The sequence below is a fragment of the Oncorhynchus tshawytscha genome, linkage group LG08, assembly GCF_018296145.1.
Source record: "Oncorhynchus tshawytscha isolate Ot180627B linkage group LG08, Otsh_v2.0, whole genome shotgun sequence".
Taxonomy (NCBI): Eukaryota; Metazoa; Chordata; class Actinopteri; order Salmoniformes; family Salmonidae; genus Oncorhynchus; species Oncorhynchus tshawytscha.
Window position 1 is genome coordinate 49,366,857 of NC_056436.1, and position 18,766 is coordinate 49,385,622.

Genomic DNA, 18,766 nt, shown 5'->3' on the forward strand with positions numbered 1-18,766 from the left:
AACAAAGATGCCAGTTCAGATAGTAGACAATTACCTTGACTTTTTAATTGGCTGTTAATTGAAGTCATTTGCATAAACAAAGCAACACACTAGTAATGGGTGGTGGGATAATTGACTTCACTGACAAAAAATGTATGTTAAAAGGAGAGAAAAGAAACAGATGAGAGGGTTGGTTCAATAGACACTGAGCTCATGGTTGGCACAGATAGCAGCACTCCATTATTCTCTACCGCAGTCTCATTAATGCACATTTTTTTCCACTTTCTGCCAGCACCCATGCCAAAGACTACATTATCCACCATTGCAGTCCCCACTGTAGTCCCCTTCATCTGCAGAGGGAATACGATGATAGCTCGGCAGACATAGGTCTCAGAAACTATTCCATTCCATCTCTTCGTGTCAGAGGACTGTCACTCTGTCTCTGTCTCTGGTGGCTATTTTCCTCAGTTCAGCTGTAGGCCGATATTACTTGCACCGAATCTTGGGTCTGGCTGTACTTTCGCCGTGGAGAAAAACAAAGTATTTAAGCTAGATATGGACGCCACTATATCAAGCCTCTTGGTGTGTGTTTTGGTATTAGCTTGTGAAATGTCATATGTGTGCCATATTTTATATTAAGCACGGTAGCTAAACGAGCACAAACATATAATGAAGGCTAGGACGTGAAACATATGTATACAGCAAGGTCACAGGGGAAAGGTGACGCACAGAAAAGGCTATAGGGAGGGAAAAGCTACAAATGGAAAAAAAAGTTTAAAAATCCAAAACGAGCTCATTGGGGTAAAAGTAAGCTGAAACGGCAATCAAGCCAAGACACAAAAAGGAGAGTGTGGAGGGTAAGAGAGAGCTGCAGCCTTTATGTGAACAGAACGCAACCATGTGACCTCGCTGACTAAGTAAAGAGACACATTTTTCCTTTGTAGGCTAAAAAATAAAAATGGCTAAGAGTCATATATTGCTGCTGTTGCATATCAGAGTCCAACTAAAACAGAGAATAGCCACAAAAAGGCCACATTTTCTGCAGCATGTCCTGTTAAAAAGCAGACACAGCAACACTTCGCCTGAAGATCTGTTTGTTTCAAGTTGTTTCCCTCCCTTTCAAGCAAAATAATTCAAAGAGAGGCAGAGAAATAAAGACCTGAATCACAATAATGTGGGTCAAAGATTAAACTGAGTCTGTTTTCGTAGAGCTAGGTCTAGTGCATTTTCAACTTTGTTTTGTCCACTTGAACATTAATCAGCTGACATAACTTATCTAGACATGGGCAAATGCCTTGCACATATAGGCACTCACTACCCAATAACGTCAGCCGACACAGCTATATGTGGTACACCCTGGCTCTGACATTTTCTTTTTTACATTGGCCAGTCCTTTCCAGCAGTTATGGTGGATGTGTACCAAGGCCAGTAGAACACAGTACTTCTCATCTCAGCTCAGTACTATGAAGAGTATAAATCTGAGTTCAGGTCCTGATTTAAGACTGGAAATAAGCCTAACCTTGAAGGCCTGAGATGTGGAGCCTTGTGAAGGACAGGCAGTGCTGTTTGTGCAGCTCGGAGGTCAGCTGATGGCCGTTCCATGAGTGACTCAGAGTTGGAGGGGTGTGTCCTCTTTGGGCCCTGGTCAAAAGTAGTCCACTAAACAGGGAATAGGGTGCCATTTGGGACATAACCAAGAAAAGTCCTCAGCCAAGGCTAACAGGGCCAAGATAGCAGCCCTCACGGGACAAACCGCTTAAGGTGGAGCAGGAGGAACAGGCAGGGATGCATTCCAATGAGCCCAACTGACATGGACAAAGAGGTACAAGTGCTGTAAACACCACAACACACTTGTAAATGACCATGAGAAAAAGTTGTTAATGTTACTTGGGGCAGACTTGCCTCGAACAATGGGTGATAAAAAGCAAAAGTCTGTGACGCGCTGTTGGAATATTTTCATACGAACACCAGACAGTTTGTTTGAGGCCAATCACCCTTAGGAGACAATCAATTCTCATCCACTAACTCTTTCAACCTTCAGCTAATTGGAAGATAACAAATTGTCAAAAAGATTATGCAGCTTTGGCCATTGCTAAGGACATCCTCACACTGTGACCAACCAGGACTGGGAATGGTCAACTCTGACTCACAGCAGTGACTGTGGATGATTGCAATGACTGCAGCCACACAGAACTAACAAAGAGAGGGGTGTAGGCATTTAGCTGAATGGTAATGCATTAAATCCACATAGCCTACAGCTGAGTCACTCACTCTCTCATAGACCAGTACGGGAATTGAGCTCTATTTATCCAGGTTATTGCAACATCAGAATATTCCGCTCATGTGATAACATGTAACAAGTCCTGGGACTTCCTGACGATGTTTACATGTTATTTTGTGCGGTACTGCAGCCGTACACAAATAAAGTGGACAACAAACATACATCTTCTGTTCATAGCTGTGCATATTTGGAGTACATAAGAGCAGAGCGGAAGGAGTTAAATGAATTTTTACAGGAAGGACCAGACAGATTACCGTTAAGGTATCACATTAAACATTAAACACACATGGCAAGGCCAACATTCCAGACAGTCCGCATCACACCTCTGTCAACAGAATCCACTACCTGTAGTCGGGACAAACACTAGAGCTGTCTCCACTGAGGCTAACTGACTGACTTTCTCATGTTTAACTGCTTGTCTAATGTAATCTACACGAAGTATACTACAATTAAGAACACCTGCTCTTTCCATGACTAACCAGGCGAATCCAGGTGAAAGCTATGATCCCCGTATCGATGGCACTTATTAAACCCACTTCAATCAGTGTAGATGAAGGGGTGAGAACAGGTTGAAGAAGGATTTTTAAGTCTTGAGACAATTGAGACATGGATTGTGTATGTGTGCCATTCAGAGCGTGAACTGACTGACTGAAATATTTAAGTGCCTTTGAACGGGGTAGTAGGTGCCAGGAGCTCCAGTTTGAATGTGTCAAGACCTGCAATGCTGTTGGATTTTTCGTACTCAACAGCTTCCTGTGTGTATCAAGAGCTGTCCACCACCCAAAGGACATCCAGCCAACTTGACACAACTGTGGGAAGCATTGGAGTCAACATGGGCCAGCATCCCCGTGGAATGCTTTTGACACCTTGTACAGTCCACAGAGTCCTGTTCTGAGGGGAGGTGCAACTCAATATTAGGAAGGGGTTCCTAATGTTTGGTATACTCAGTGTATACCAAGGGCATAGTGATTGACAGCTGGAAGGACTCAAGTTTCTTCTCGTATATACAGGGGCTTTGCCGTTAAGAGAACTAAGCATTTTTGTTTCACATTCAGAGTATATGATGCCCACAGTCTTTGAAAGCGTACTGTTGAATGAATACCCAATAGTAGAGTGTTGATATTAAATCATTCAAATATCAGGCCCAAAGGAGGGACAGTCTGTGACTCTAGAATTCACCACATTAGCCTATATGATGTGGTGACAGACAGGCTACATACTGTAAATGCTTCTCAGTGTCGGTGATGAGCTGCTAACTGGCTAACAGACGCTGTAAGCTCTCTATTTCAGATGCCATTACATTTTACACATTAACTTGTTGACGCTGTGGATCAGCTGAGTGAGGCGAATTTATTCTCTCTCCTGGGAGGCAGCTCATCATACACACGGTCACAGACACACACTGATAATACTCTGCATGTCAAGCTTTCATGACAGACATATTAGCACTCCTCTGACCAGCATACATCCCAACACAAAGCACCAATTCAAATGACATTGTAGGCAAAGAGAGGGCGACAGGCTGCTGTGGTCAGTGCTGTTTAAGATGAGGGAGGACAATTATAATTTTTTGTGAGCATGGCCTTATTTCTACAGCATATTGGTTGACTGTCATTCATATTCCATTCACCCAGCTCAATGTAATATCGATAGGTTTATGCTACTACATGACACAACATTTTTCCCTATACCCATCATGAGGTTGCTACAACCTAGCTCATGGATGGAAGTTTACAATGTAGTTGCACAGGTTGAGAGAAATTTGAGTAATCAAGGTGACAGACAGTGACACATTCAATACTGCCTTGCACACTCTAGGCTGCACCTATCTGATCTAGGGTGTAATCATTAATCTGTTCCGTTTTCTTCCGTTTAAGAAAGTTTTTCAACAGAATCGGCGGAATGAATAGACCACTGATCACACGCACATACAGTTCACTTTCATAGCAGCCACATACAAACAGCATGATCACTTTGATTATTGTAGTTATAATTCCTTCTTGCATCTACGCTCTCTCCTCCTCTCACCTTTTCCCTTTCCTTGTGGACTTCAGTGCACAACACATCAGCTGTCTGTGACAGTGACCAGGCGAAAAAAACTTTCCAGGCCAAACCTTCATATCATAACCGCTACACACAGCCTACATCGTTGTCACCATATTAGCTAACGTCAAAGTCAACATAGCTACTAGAACTAACGCATAGGTAAACCCGCTACAATCATGCAGTACAGTCAGCAAGCAGTTTAGCAGTTACACTGGCGGGCCCCGGTGGCAATAAATGAGTTCAATGAAAAGCTTACCTTGACTTGGAAGTGTTCCAGTGTTGGATATTCATCGCCAGCTAGCTAACATAGCATCCCTTTCTGTTTGAGCCGGGTGTTTGAGTAGGCTAAACTAGCTAGTTGATTTTGCTTTCAAAATGAAAGTGGTAAAAAATACAAAAACTATAGCTAGCTCTCTCCAACTTGCTTCTCCTTAATTTTTAAAAGAAATTAATTTGTTCAAAATTGTTCAACTATTGTCTTTCTCTCTCTTGAGTCAAATACTCACCACATTTTATGCACTGCAGTGCTATCTATCTGTAGCTTATGCTTTCAGTATGAGATTCATTCTCTGATCCTTTGATTGTGTGTACAATATGTAAGCTCATGCTGCAAGAGCACTGATAGGTTGGAGGATGTCCTCCGAAAGTTGTCATAATTACTGTGTGAGTCTATGGAAGGGGGTGAGAACCATGAGCCTCCTTGGTTTTGTATTGAAGGCAATGTACTCAGAGACTAGCTGTCCTCCGGCTAAACCATGCTGCTACCCTACAGAGTGATGTTGAGGCTACTGTAGACCTTCATTGCAAAATAGTGTTTTAATCAATTATTGGTGACGTGAATATACTTAGTATAGTTGTATCTAAAAATAAATATTTAAAAAATATTTGTATTTTTATGAAATTCCCAGAGGAGGATGATCCTCCCCTTCCTCCTCTGAGGAGCCGCCACTGCTATTAATTTTGTTAGTTTAGCTGGCTGTTGCTTGAGGATCACCCTAGTAGTCAAACCACCACCCAGCAACCCCCCAATCTAATCAAGCATCGGATACACACTGTGCCTGCTACATTGACTAAAAATACCCAAGCTACCTATGCGTTGATCACATCAGTATCAACAAAAAAGTAACGGGCTGAGTGGTTCTACCTTGAATTTGCACGAATCAAATAGTGTAAAACAGTGGCGTGTATTCATGGATGCCAAGGGAAGCCAGGTTTCCTCGAATTGTATTTTTATTTTGTATCTTTCATATTTATGTGTTTCATAAATGTCCTTCAATTCACAAGAGGCTGAATGTATCTCACCGGAGAAAGCATCCAAGCGAATGAAACAGCGCCCATCTATGCTGTCTGGTCAAAAAGCGCATGAGATTGTTGCCACCTGTAGCACTGAATGCAAGGGTAGCCAGCGAGCATTTGGCCTCCCTTGATAATTTAAAAAATACAATAATAGCCAATCAGCGTTGAGCTAAACTGAGTGAGCTCAGCTGTGAATGGCCCTGGCACAACAACAAAAAAGTGTAAAGGGAAGCCAGTTTGGATTTGGCTTCACATCAATCACATTGATTACAAGCCAAACGTCATTGACAGAAAACTTGAATTGTTGCATCTCGTTGTGTTGTTGTCCTCCAGTAGCCCTTTCCTAAATTATCCTTTGATAGGGATATGGATTTGTGGTTTTACTTAATTCTCCGTATTGGCCAATGATTATAATGGCAATTCTGATCGAACCATAAATTCATATATTGTGGCCATGGCCTGAGAGGATGGAAGTTCAACAGATGTAGTAACATTAGGCTAACGTTAACTAGCTGGCCTGGCGCATCGTTGCCCATGAAAGGAAATTAAGCTAGCGAGCAAACGTCTTGGCCAGGTAGCATAGGACAACAAAAACGAAATGCATGTACTGTATGACAGAGTCATAGACCATTTAGGCAACATGAAAGAGGAAGATGGCATTGGCGTTTCTACTGACACGCACACACATACAGGTGAAGTCTGAAGTTTACATACACTTAGGTTGGAGTCATTAAAACTCCTTTTTCAACCACTCCACAAATTTCTTGTTAACAAACTATAGTTTTGGAAAGTCGGTTAGGACATCTACTTTTGTGCATGACACAAGTCATTTTTCCAACAATTGTTTACAGACAGATTATTTCAGTTATTTCACTTGTATCACAATTCGAGTGGGTCAGAAGCTTACATACACTAAGAAAACTGTGCCTTTAAACAGCTTGAAAAATTCCAGAAAATTATGTCATGGCTTTAGAAGCTTCTGATGGGCTAATTGACTTAATTTGAGTCAATTGGAGGTGTACTTGTGGATGTATTTCAAGGCCTACCTTCAAACTCAGTGCCTCTTTGCTTGACATCATGGGAAAATCAAAAGAAATCAGCCAAGACCTCCACAAGTTTGGTTCATCCTTGGGAGAAATTTCCAAACTCCTGAAGGTACCACGTTCATCTGTACAAACAATAGTACGCAAGTATAAACACCATGGGACCACACAGCCGTCATATCTCTTAGGAAGGAGGCACGTTCTGTTTCCTAGAGATGAACGTACTTTGGTGCGAAAAGTGTAAATCAATCCCAGAACAACAGCAAAGGACCATGTGAAGATGCTGGAGGAAACAGGTACAAAGTATCTATATCCACAGTAAAACAAGTCCTATATCGACATAACCTGAAAGGCCGCTCAGCAAGGAAGAAGCCAGTTCTCCAAAACAGCCATAAAAAAGCCAGACTACGATTTGCAACTGCACATGGGGACAAAGATCGTACTTTCTGGAAAAATGTCCTCTGGTCTGATGAAACAACAATAGAACTTTTTGGCCATAATGACCATTATTATGTTTGGAGGACAAAGGGGGAGGCTTGCAGGCCGAAGAACACACTCCCAACCGTGAAGCACGGGGGTGGCAGCATCATGTTGTAGGAGTGCTTTGCTGCAGGAGTTACTGGTGCACTTCACAGATGTTGAAGCAACATCAAGACATCAGGCAGGATGTTAAAGCTTGGTCGCAAATGGGTCTTCCAAATAGACAATGACCCCAAGCATACTTCCAAAGTTGTAGCAAAATGGTTTAAGAACAACAAAGTCAAGGTAATGGAGTGGCCAACACAAAGCCCTGACCTCAATCCTATAGAAAAGGTGTGGGCAGAACAAAAAAAGCATGTGCGAGCAAGGAGGCCTACAAACCTGACTCAGTTACACCAGCTCTGTCAAGGAGGAATTGGCCAAAATTCACTCAACGTATTGTGGAAAGCTTGTGGAAGGCTACCCAAAATGTTTGACCCAAGTTAAACAATTAAAAGGCAATGCTACCAAATACTAATTGAGTGTATGTAAACTTCTGACCCACTGGGAATATGATGAAAGATATCAAAGCTTAAATAAATAATTCTCTCTACTATTATTCTGACATTTCACATTCTTAAAATAAAGTTGTGATCCTAACTGACCTAAGACAGGGGATTTTTACAAGGATTAAATGTCAGGAAAAACTGAGTTTAAATGTATTTGGCTAAGGTGTATGTAAACTTCCGACTTCAACTGTACATACACACATAAATCAGCACGATCGACAGCCACATATTTAGCTTACTTTGATTGGACTAAATAATTGTTGGTATCTTTTAGTTGTCACTGTATAACAATAAGCATAAGTGATTAGATCTTGTTGAAATGGTGCTGGAATAGTGGAGGCATCACCTGTTTTCTTTGCGACTTGTGGTAACTCTCCGTGGATCTAAATGAAGAGTTGTTTTGTCGTCCGAAAATGTCAGAAACATATTAACTTGCCTGACCATGCTCTAGGTCATGTAACTGTTTGTTACATGCGATATGTTTTGTGGACTTCACTGGACAGATGTTGCTCTCCGGTTTTGTGATGAAACAAAAGTGTGGTTGAATTTATTCTGCCACTGTCTTCTTATTGTATCTGCCTTAGGCCTATATATCGAGGTGTCAAGGCATACGAACTAACAGGTTATAGAGCAAACAATGCAATTATCAAAAGACATAGGATGTAATGTGCCTTTTTCTGGCTTCCCCGGTGATTTTGCCCACGCAAAAATCGAGATGGCAACAAAACCTCTGGGTCAGTCCAGCCTGATTGTCAATCTCTAGTGGTTGGTCATCTTTTGCCACCATACCATTGCAACAGCGTAATAACTGAGTAATAGCCTATATGGGTCATGGGAAGAAAAACGATATATTGTTAGTTAAACCTACTGAGACATTGCATTGTTGCGCTTTGGAGCTTGTTTTCAGTTGTTCAAGGCCGCCTCTAGAGAAAAGGGAACACAGAGTCTAAAATCTATGACCTCTTAAGTTCTTGGGGGAAAACAAGACAAGTTATGTAGTTTACAAGACATCAAAACCGAGGTTAACATGATGACATTACAAATGACAGTAAGTATGTATGGAGACATGGAGTCCATGTGTATAGTTTGGACTGGAGTCACATGCTTCACATTGTGAGAGGCAGCATGCAGGCGGGATGGGGTTACAGGTGGAATTTCCCCTGGCTCCCCTTTCTCTTTGACGTCACGTCGGCCGCTTGGCCGTAGCGCTGCCTAGTGATCGAACGGATATATCAGAGGACGTGAAACTCAGGTGACAGAGCCTCGGTTGTTGAAACAAACTCACAGTGAACTAAGGAACTTTACAGAGCAAGTTCCCTACTGTCTTCCAACAAAAAATAGGGGGAGCCACCATGAAATATCTTTAGGGCAGGCACAATTAGCATGTCACAGACCATTATGGATGAAGACCATCATGAAAATAAAATAACCGTCATGACTGTTTTTGTGTGGGACGAACAGCTGACTGAAGACAGGGCATTTGTATGGTTGAGTGAGTTTCTTCCGTACCTTGGACTCTTAACAACGTGATGAAACTCTGTTTCTCTTTGCTGAACTGTAGAATATTCATTCAAATTAAATGGAATGTATTTTTTGTAATGTCAGTTCACAAATCACAGCACATACTGATGGGTACATTTCCTGTGGTGCTTTAACTTCTTGCTTTGCTCCTATGGGTACACTCGCTATGACAGCCAGTCCACCCATTATGACATCATTGACTTGAATGGGGATGCCCGGTCTATTCATTCCATTTCTATGGCGGTCAGGAGCTGAGGAGAGGAGAAAATGTGTGCCCCAAAACAGTTATATCTTGGTGACCACGGTCAAATTTTCAGTGGAAATTGTTCAAAATCATCCTTGTACATAGAGTTGTATTGTTTGTTTAACTTTGCAATCATTGTTTTTTGTTTGGCATACATTTAAAAGAGAAAAATATGAGTCAGACATTCTGTTAACACTAGAACTGCCAAAAATGGTCAATCTGACCATTTTCAATATTGTAATTTCAATAACTTAATTTCAATAAAAAACTTGAACCCACCTGTCTCTGACTTTTCCTAAATACGAGTATTTTACATTCTAGTAGTACTTTCTGAGAAATATCATAAAAGACAAAAGAATTCTGAGAATTTCATCCACAAAGAGCCATTATGGTCAAAATGACCTTATGCATATTTAACAGTAGAATAGCCAGGCCTACCAATAGGCACCTATCAAATAATTACATTTATCTAGAAAATAAGCCTGGACTCATAGGACCCCCTTTTGAGCCTGGGCTAGAACCCAGAGTCTCTGGTGGCATAGCTAGCACTGTGATGCAGTGCCTTAGACCACTGCACCACCCAGGTGTACCTTACATTTATTTTTATTTGGATTTCATGTAATGGACATTCAAAAAATAGTCCAAATTGGTGAAGTGAAATTTAAAAAATAACTTGTTTCAAAAAAATCTAAAAAAGAAAAACGGGAAAGTGGTGCATGCATATGTATTCACCGCCTTTGCTATGAAGCACCTAAATTAGATCTGGTGCAACCAATTACCTTCAGAAGTCACATAATTAGCTAAATAAAGTCCACCTGTGTGCAATCTAAGTGTCACATGATCTCAGTATATAAACACCTGTTCTGAAAGGCCCCAGAGGTTTGCAACACCACAAAGCAAGCGGCACCACCAAGCAAGCGGCACCATGAAGACCAAGGAGCTCCTCAAACAGGTCAGGGACAAAGTTGTGGAGAAGTACAGATCAGGGTTGGGTTATAAAAAAGTATCAGAAACTTTGAACATCCCAAGGAACACCATTAATAAAAAATTGAAAGAATATTGCACCACAACAAACCTGCCAAGAGAGGGGCGCCCACCAAAACTCACGGATCAGGAAAGGTGAGCATTAATCCAAGAGACCAAAGATAACCCTGAAGAAGCTGCAACGCTCCACAGCGGCGATTGAAGTATCTGTCCATAGGACCACTTTAAGCCATACACTCCGCAGAGCTGGGTTTTACGGAAGAGTGGCCAGAAAAAAAGCCATTGCTTTCCAAGTATAAAATCTATTTCATTCGTGGAGTGCCTTTGTAACAACTATGAAGCAGAAAGCTTGTGCATTGAAACAAAGTAAAAGCTTATTTTTCTACTGACAAAACAAATGAAAATACCCAAACCGCAAGACACGTGCTGTCAACTAAGAAAATATCTGAAAATACTAGTAGCCTAAATATCAGTATAGGTGCCAAGCGTGCTTGTGAATAGAGAAAATCAGCACAAAAAGAATATTGGCATTATAATGAATATGTGTCTATATACTGTAACTGTGGTCAAAAATAGCATATTATTGTCAGTTATTGGACACATTATTTGTGGCCTTGCTTGTGCTTAAAGTATTGTGTGCGGTTGGATCTCATTTCGCTGTTATCCCTTGTCCGAACAGTCACCACAAATCTTTGTCACTTTCACTTGATTGCTACACTTCCCCCACACAAGTCGCTTGCAGCGGAAGCAAGTGTCCAGGTTCTGTTTCCGAGTTAATCTGATCAACTTGCAGCTTCTCCTCCCCGGGAGCTGTGTGCAATTTGGCTCGCGCAATGGCTCTTTGGAATCTTTGCTGCTGCCTTGGCCCTCATATGTCTCTCACGTAGCCCGTGTGCCAGACTCATGGTGACGTCTCTCCCTCTCATGGGTGTTGTTCATGCACTGCTTGAACAATATGTGTTTGTTGATAGCAGCCAAGTCAAGCATATTGTAGAACACAGCAACAGGCCAGCGGCAAGTTCCTCCTTTCACCTAGTATAGCCGTGCCTCCTGATCAAAAACATTATCCAACACTCGCTCACCTGCTGCCCGATTATGGATCCTTTCCCAGATATGGAAAGCCGTTCAGCATGAATCTGAATAATCATCATCAGATACGGTCCATTTCTTCCCCGCCATCCATTTGTCTTGGTCTTACCATTGTAAATTATGCACGTTCTCACTGTGTAGCCTACTCCAAGTAGACTAATAAAACTGCTTTGATTCGGTGGACTGATACAGGGTACATACCATTTTAAGATTAGAATTAGAATGGATCAATACAATAGAATGGCCCTCCCTGTTCTTCATTCACTATTGGTGATTACAGAATTACGAATCCCTCACTCATCAACTCACCCATTCTCCCCTTTTCTCCCCCATCATACTTCATTTATTTAATCTATTGTTATATGTTTGAAATTAGTTAGTGTTAATATATACAATCACAAATAAATCCATTAATATTTCATTCAGGAAGGTCATAAATAAACATGATACATGTTTATTAACTTCAAAAGAACAGAATAGCATGTTTTCAGTTGTATTTATCTGTGCTTGGCAGACATGGCTATGGCTACACCATGCCAATCTATGGCTGTGCCATGCCAATTAAATCAACTTGTTCGTTTAGTTCATCCCAGGCCCTGCCACAGTCAAGACACATGTTTTTCAGTAAGAATATATTTGAATATCCCAAATGGCTATTGCTGATTTTCACCGGTAGCCTACTCATATGAGGAATGCATGGAGCCCCGGTTATTCTAGGAAAAAGTAATATTTTGAAACAGAGACATCCTCGCAATTTGTACAGTTGTTTGGCAAAAATAGGTTCATTAGAAACATCGGAATCTGCTCTTTCTGATAGGGTATAGCAATCAAAACATCTGCATGGACTTCTGTAGGATGATATGGAAGAAGTGCTATTTGGTAAGCTCCTTTCCTCTTTGACAATGCACGCTGTCAATGCACGCTGTCAATGCACGCTGCACAGGTCATCAGTCACAACATTCTCTATTCGACGATTGATAATATTGTCACCCATCAGACTATAGTAAATTTCATCTTGTCTTTAGGCTATATATATTATTATATGTGAAATTAGTTTCAATATAATGTAGGTGTAGTTTGGCAACTGTTGTCTTACAGTCAGAAAATAGACTATCATCTTATTTTAGTATTTACAGTCTATGCGTTTCTGGATCATTCAATACATTTTCTGACTGATTACAATTTGCATTTGGTGTCCTGAGGTTTCTTATTACCTATTTTAACATAAATGCATTCATTTAGAAATGTATTATTTATTATGGAATATTTATACAATTGAAATATCAACTGTCAGAATGACCGTCATGGCCATTCTGTTAATGTGGAATTACCCATAGTCAGAGACACATTAAACATTGCTACCTTGTGATTACCTAAGAGGTGTCAAATGACACTAATTTACCTCAGAGAGACTGATCACTAGACTAGATTGGAAAGAAGACTCCAAACCAGGCATCTCAGAGACATTACAGGGACTTCTAATGTAATGCTTTTTCAGAGGATGTGATAGAGCATATGTTTCCTACATCATCTGGCTTGAACCCTGACCAAAATGCATATGACAAACACAAGAATCCTTTCATTCACTCACCTGTCTCTCTCAAGGCCACTACACAAGCTATCTGTCCATTGTAAGGCTCTAGTGGTGCTTCAATGGTGCTTTAATACGGTACCGCATGCTGGATGGGAACATGGAGAACATTCCTTCTCTTGGGTGGCTGGGGTTTTTGGCAATTTTTTTGAGCCTTTCTCAGACACCACCTGGCATGTATGTCTTGGATGGCCACACAGTTGTGAGTGAACAGGGAGTACAGGAGGGGGCTAAGCACACATTCCTGGGGGGCTCCCATGTTGAGGGTCAGCATGGCGGAAGTGTTGTGCCCTACTCTTACCACCTGGGGTCGGCCCATCAGGAAGTCCAAGATCCAGTTGCAGAGTGGTGTTCAATCCCAGGGCTTGGTGACGAGCTTGGAGGGCACGATGGTGTTGAATGCTGAGCTGTAGTTGATGAACGGCATCCTCACATAGCTATTCCTCTTTTCTGGGTGGGAGTGGGCAGTGTGGAGTGCAATTGGGATTGCGTCGTCTGTGGATCTGTTGGGGCGGTATGAAAATTGGAGTGGGTCCAGGGTACATGGGATGATAGAGTTGATGTGTGCCATGACCAGCCTTTAAAAGCACTTCATTATTACAAATGTGAATGTTACAGGGCGGTAGTCAATGTGACAGGATGCCTTAGAGTTTTTGGGAACAGGAATGATGCTAGTCAGCTTGAAACATGTGGGGATTACAGACTTGGACAATGAGAGGTTGAAAATGTCAGTGAAGATGCCTGGCAGCTGGTCTGCACATGCCCTGAGGACATGCCCTGGAAACCATCTTACGAGTATTGACCCATTTAAAGACATTACTCACGTCAGCCTTGGAGAGAGAGATCACCCAGTCCTCAGGATCTACAGGGGCCCTAATGCAGGTCTCTGTGTTGTTGTTGTCAAAGCGTGCATAAAAGGCAACTGGTTTGTCTGGTAGAGAGGCATTGTTGGACAGATCTCGGCTTCCTTTATAGTCCATAATGTACTGTAGCCCCTGCTACATGCACTGAGTGTCAGAGCCAGTATAATAAGATTGCACCTTGTTACGATATTGTTGTTTGCCTGTTTGATGGCTTTGTGGAGGTCGTAGCAGGACTTCATGTACGTCTTCTTGGCCATAGCCTCAGGGTTGGCTGTGATAGCCCTGTAAGTGGTAGCTCTGTCCTTTAGCTTAGCACAGACCTCTGTGTTAATACAGGGCTTTTGATTGGGGAAGCAGCGAACCTTCACCGTGGGGATGATGTCGGCGATGCAATTCCTGATGAAGCTGGTTGCGGAGGTGGTTAGCTCGTCAATGTTATCGGCAGAGTCATAGAACATATTCCAGTCAGCACTAGCAAAGCAGTCCAGCAGCATAGCCTCTGATACGGTAGACCATTTTTCTAAGCAGTTTGTCACGGGTACTTCCTGTATGAGATTCTGTTTGTAAACAGGAAGCATGAGTATGGAATCATGATCTGATTTGCCGAAGGGGGGAAGTGGGTGGGGGCTTGTATGCTTGCTTGTGGGTTGAGTAACAGTGGTTTAGGACTTTATTGGCCCTAGTGACAAAGGAGACGTGTTGCTAGAAGTTGGGCATCACGTGTTTTAGTGGCGCTGAATTTTAATCACCGGCAATAAGAAAAGTAATATCTGGGTGCATGATTTCCTGCTTGTTTATAGCCTTGTACCATTTGTCAAGTGTCAGCTTGTTGTCCTGAGGTGGAGCAGTCACGATAACAGATTCAAACTCTCTTGGGAGGTAGACGGGTCTGCATTTGACCATATGGTATTCCAAGACAGGTGAACAATAGGTTGAGACTTCCACTGCACACCATTTGCTGTTGATGCAGAAACATAGCCCTTTCCCTCTGGTTTTCCCTGAATCCAATGTCCTGTCCGCTTGGTGAATGGAGAATCCATTGCGTTGGGTAGCCATGGGGGGTATCTTGTCCGAAAGCCATGTTTCAGAAAAACAGAGAGTATTGCAGTTATGAGAGTCCCGTTGACAGCAAATCCACAATCAGAGGTCATCCATTTTATTATCAAGTGACTGTACAATGGCCAATAGTATGGAGGGAAGTGTTGGCTGATTTTCACATCACCTTAGACTCACCAAGATGCCCACTCTCCTGCTTTTTTTCACCTGTGTTTCCTCTTGGGTAGCCGAAGATTTGGTCGGAGGTACACAAAGAGCCAAGGGCAGATCCAAGAGCTCATTAGGGCAGCTCTTGGCCAGTTAGAAAAGACTCAAGACTGAGGCCAGGACATTGATAGCAGCCGTCAATATTATGAAGCACAAATGAGAACAGCTCTCCCATTGTCTGCAGTCTTCGTCACCCAGTCACAATCCTCAGCTGCTCTGGCTGCTGTGCCCTGCTGATGGTGACATCACGGTCACGCGATAAGTACCAGGCATGTTACTAGCCCCAGATAGGCATAGGCTAGTGTTCCCAGTCAGTGTGCATAAACGGACTATTAACTGAAACCTGATGCCTGGCCTGTTCTCATACTCCATCATGTTAATCCAGGCCTTGTCTCATGAAAGGGAGGTTACTACCTCAAATTCCCTTTGTGAGGGAGAAATCCCTCCAGCAACAAAGTTCAAAGGCGGAGAAGGCAGGGTCATTAATGCACATGACTGTCGAGACCAAGAGAGAGAGGGAAGGAGGGAAAGAGGGTGGGAAGTGTGCAGTGAGGCGGGCACCATGGGATTTTTTTTTAAAACTATGCATGGAGTCTGGGGCTTGAAACATATGCAAGAGACCACTACACTGCAGACGAGTATATTTAGAGGCTCTTGTTAGGGGATAATTGGTTTCAGAAGACTGAGATTTCCAATTATCTACTGGGCCTCTGGGATAGGCGGGCTGTGTTGCGGGGGGAGAGGTGGGGGTGGGTGGACAGTGGAGGAGGAGTGGGGGTCAGCAGGACCAGCTGATCTCTGTTGCTGACGGGCTGAGCTGAGTCGCGCAAACATCTCCCTAAACCCTCCAAATAAGGAGAGCACAAGTATTCCCCGGTCTCGCCCCTACTTTTCTCCGGACAACAGTAGGCACGGAGATTTCTCAGCTCGCAAAGTCCCACAAGGCCAGCATCTTAAACCAAAAATGTAAACATCTGGCAAACGTTTATATTGACCACAGATGGGTTGAGGAGATCAGGTCATTTGAGAAAACACAGTTTAGTGTAGATCCAAGCCATCACATTTTTCTGGCAGTTGGAAGTAGTTAATTACATGAAAATAAGAATATCTTAACTGATGAACATGTTAGATGAACATGATGAGTAGACATGGTTCATACAAGTGCCCAATAAAGAGCAGGGGGTCTTTCTCAACCTCTTGAACTAAAAGGCCAACTTCATGATAGAGCAGCAGAACATTGGTAATGGTACCATTTGTCATTTCTACAAATCAGAGGGAAATACAAGCACTGGTGCAATGATACAGAATATTCTCCAATAGTATATTCAGAGACTGAAGAGATATTGGGTATGCTTATTAATGTGACATCTAATACCTGTGGAGGCTGCAACAGTAGGGTGCAGTTGAACTCCTCTTTACTTAACAGATAAAACATTAACAATCTATTGCTTTCAGGGCTGTATAATTGATCCCTCACACTCCCATGAAGCACAAATGGCAACTGGAACCTAGAGACACTGCAGACAGGCTAGCTCTGTCAGCAGCACACAACAGCCTCTCACATTTACCACACAGCACCCCTGTCACATGGAAGGCATGGTACACTCTTAGAAAAAAAACTTTTCCAAAATGGTTATTTGGCTGTCCCCATAGAAGAACCCTTTTTGTTTCCAGGGAGTACCTTTTTTGGAAAGGTAGGACCCTCTGTGGAAAGGGTTCACATGGCACCCAAAATGGTTCTACCTGGAACCAAAAAGGGTTCTTCAAAGGGTTCTTCTATGGGGACAGCCAAAGAACCCATTTAGGTTCTATATAGCACCTTTTTTTCTAAGGGTGTATCACACAATGACACGGCTTCTCAATAGGAGGGTTAATAAACCAGAGCAGTGGGTCATACATCTCTGTGATTTTTCATGTCAAATGTTCAGTAATGTGGGTCAGTGGCAGAACATTGTGTATAGAACTCTTTTGAATTTAAGAAATGAAAGTAGTCCATATTTGTTCTAGTCTACAAGGTGAATAGATGCAGTACAGCAAATAACTTGTATTTTATTTGTTGTGGAGTTAAATGCGGTATGTAGGCTATATAGAAATGAATGAAAGAAAAATATCAAATGCACTCAATCCATACATTTATTGAATGGGAGAGCATTCTACGATATGAAAAGGACTGCTTGCGCGGGGGTAACACAACTGTTTCATACACATTCCAGACTAATAGTCAAGACAACGTAAAAAACAAAAACAAATTAGAAGTACATCATTAGCAAATCGAATTGCAAAGACTCACCTTAAATCCTTATTTTATAGTGTCAGACATTTAAAATGACAATGTCTTCATCAAAATCGTCCAGTAGCATAATATCTTCAGTAGGCACTTATCAGCATCTTGTTATTATCCCCAAAAAATAATCCCATTTGTGAGATGAAGCTCGACATTATCAGTACAGTAAATATGCCAACTCTACTTTCACTACGTTCGCGTGGCTGACATAAGGTTACACTGTTAATTTTCTTATTTTTTTTCTTACCGAAAACCGATGCGTGGGGAATTCCTAGCAGTCACATTTTCCCTAAGAAATGATTGGCCAGCATTAGGGATTCGGTTGAAAAAAAAAACAGGATGTTGTGAAAAATAATGTAATGTTGGTTACTCATACTGAGAAACTTACTGGGATAGGCTAGAATAAACTACGTATCGGACTTTTAACTGGAATGCAATCTTAATCATTATCTTTAACAGATTGTTTTAACACTAACTAGATTTACAATCACGAACAAAAAATGCATTGAATATACAACTTCAAGGATGTGGATCACGTTGATACATTGAAACCAAATGCACACTGTCCGGTGTGGTATAAACAGTCCTGGCTACACTTTCAAACCCGCCCACTTAAGGGATCGCAGTTTTGGTACATTGCCTATTTTAGAAATTTACTTTATGTTATAAATATGACCGTGTGGATAGGTTTCTATGGGTTGTCCAGTTGAACAGTAAGATACATTTCAGACTTCATCAGAAAGGCTATTAGCAGCACATCGGTGCTGCGAAACAATTGCAAGTTCGCGACAATATTAAAACATTGCATTCCCATACCGGGAGTCGAACCCGGGCCGCCTGGGTGAAAACCAGGAATCCTAACCGCTAGACCATATGGGAACCGATGTATTCACAGCACTCAACTATATCTCAAATCTATGGGGATCGTTTTTTGTATGGCTTTCACACATTTCAGTTACGGTTGGCTGGCCCTTCTACACGAGCCCTCCTCCATTCCATGATTATTTTCTAGATTATTACAGATAGACTGTATTTGTTTTAAAGCCTGAATTTAACACATTTCTGCTATTCATGGCAATCCACCCCCACCTAGTGTCGACTTCGTGTAACTTGTGTCATGCACTGGGGGAAAAAGTGTCAAACTGCTTTCCAACGATGTTTATTGCTTCCCTTTGGACGTGCTTGCCATTGAGCAAATAACCCTCCCCCCCTCTCTTAAAATCATACTACTTACAAGTCAAATAAGAACTTCCA

The 18,766-nt window shown here is 42.0% G+C and overlaps 1 protein-coding gene and 1 non-coding gene across 2 annotated transcripts in view; both read right to left on the reverse strand.

Annotated features, from left to right (window-relative positions):
- LOC112256385 (ETS-related transcription factor Elf-1) overlaps positions 1–18,035 on the reverse strand; it is an 83,048-nt gene extending 65,013 nt beyond the window's left edge. Inside the window, exon 1 of the mRNA XM_024429601.2 lies at positions 17,519–18,035. The gene's annotated coding sequence lies outside the window, so the exon portion shown is untranslated. The remainder of the gene's footprint in view (positions 1–17,518) is intronic.
- A 284-nt stretch (positions 18,036–18,319) lies between these two features.
- trnae-uuc lies at positions 18,320–18,391 on the reverse strand. The gene has a single exon. It is a non-coding gene; the product is annotated as a tRNA-Glu (tRNA).
- Between the last annotated feature and the right edge of the window lie 375 nt (positions 18,392–18,766).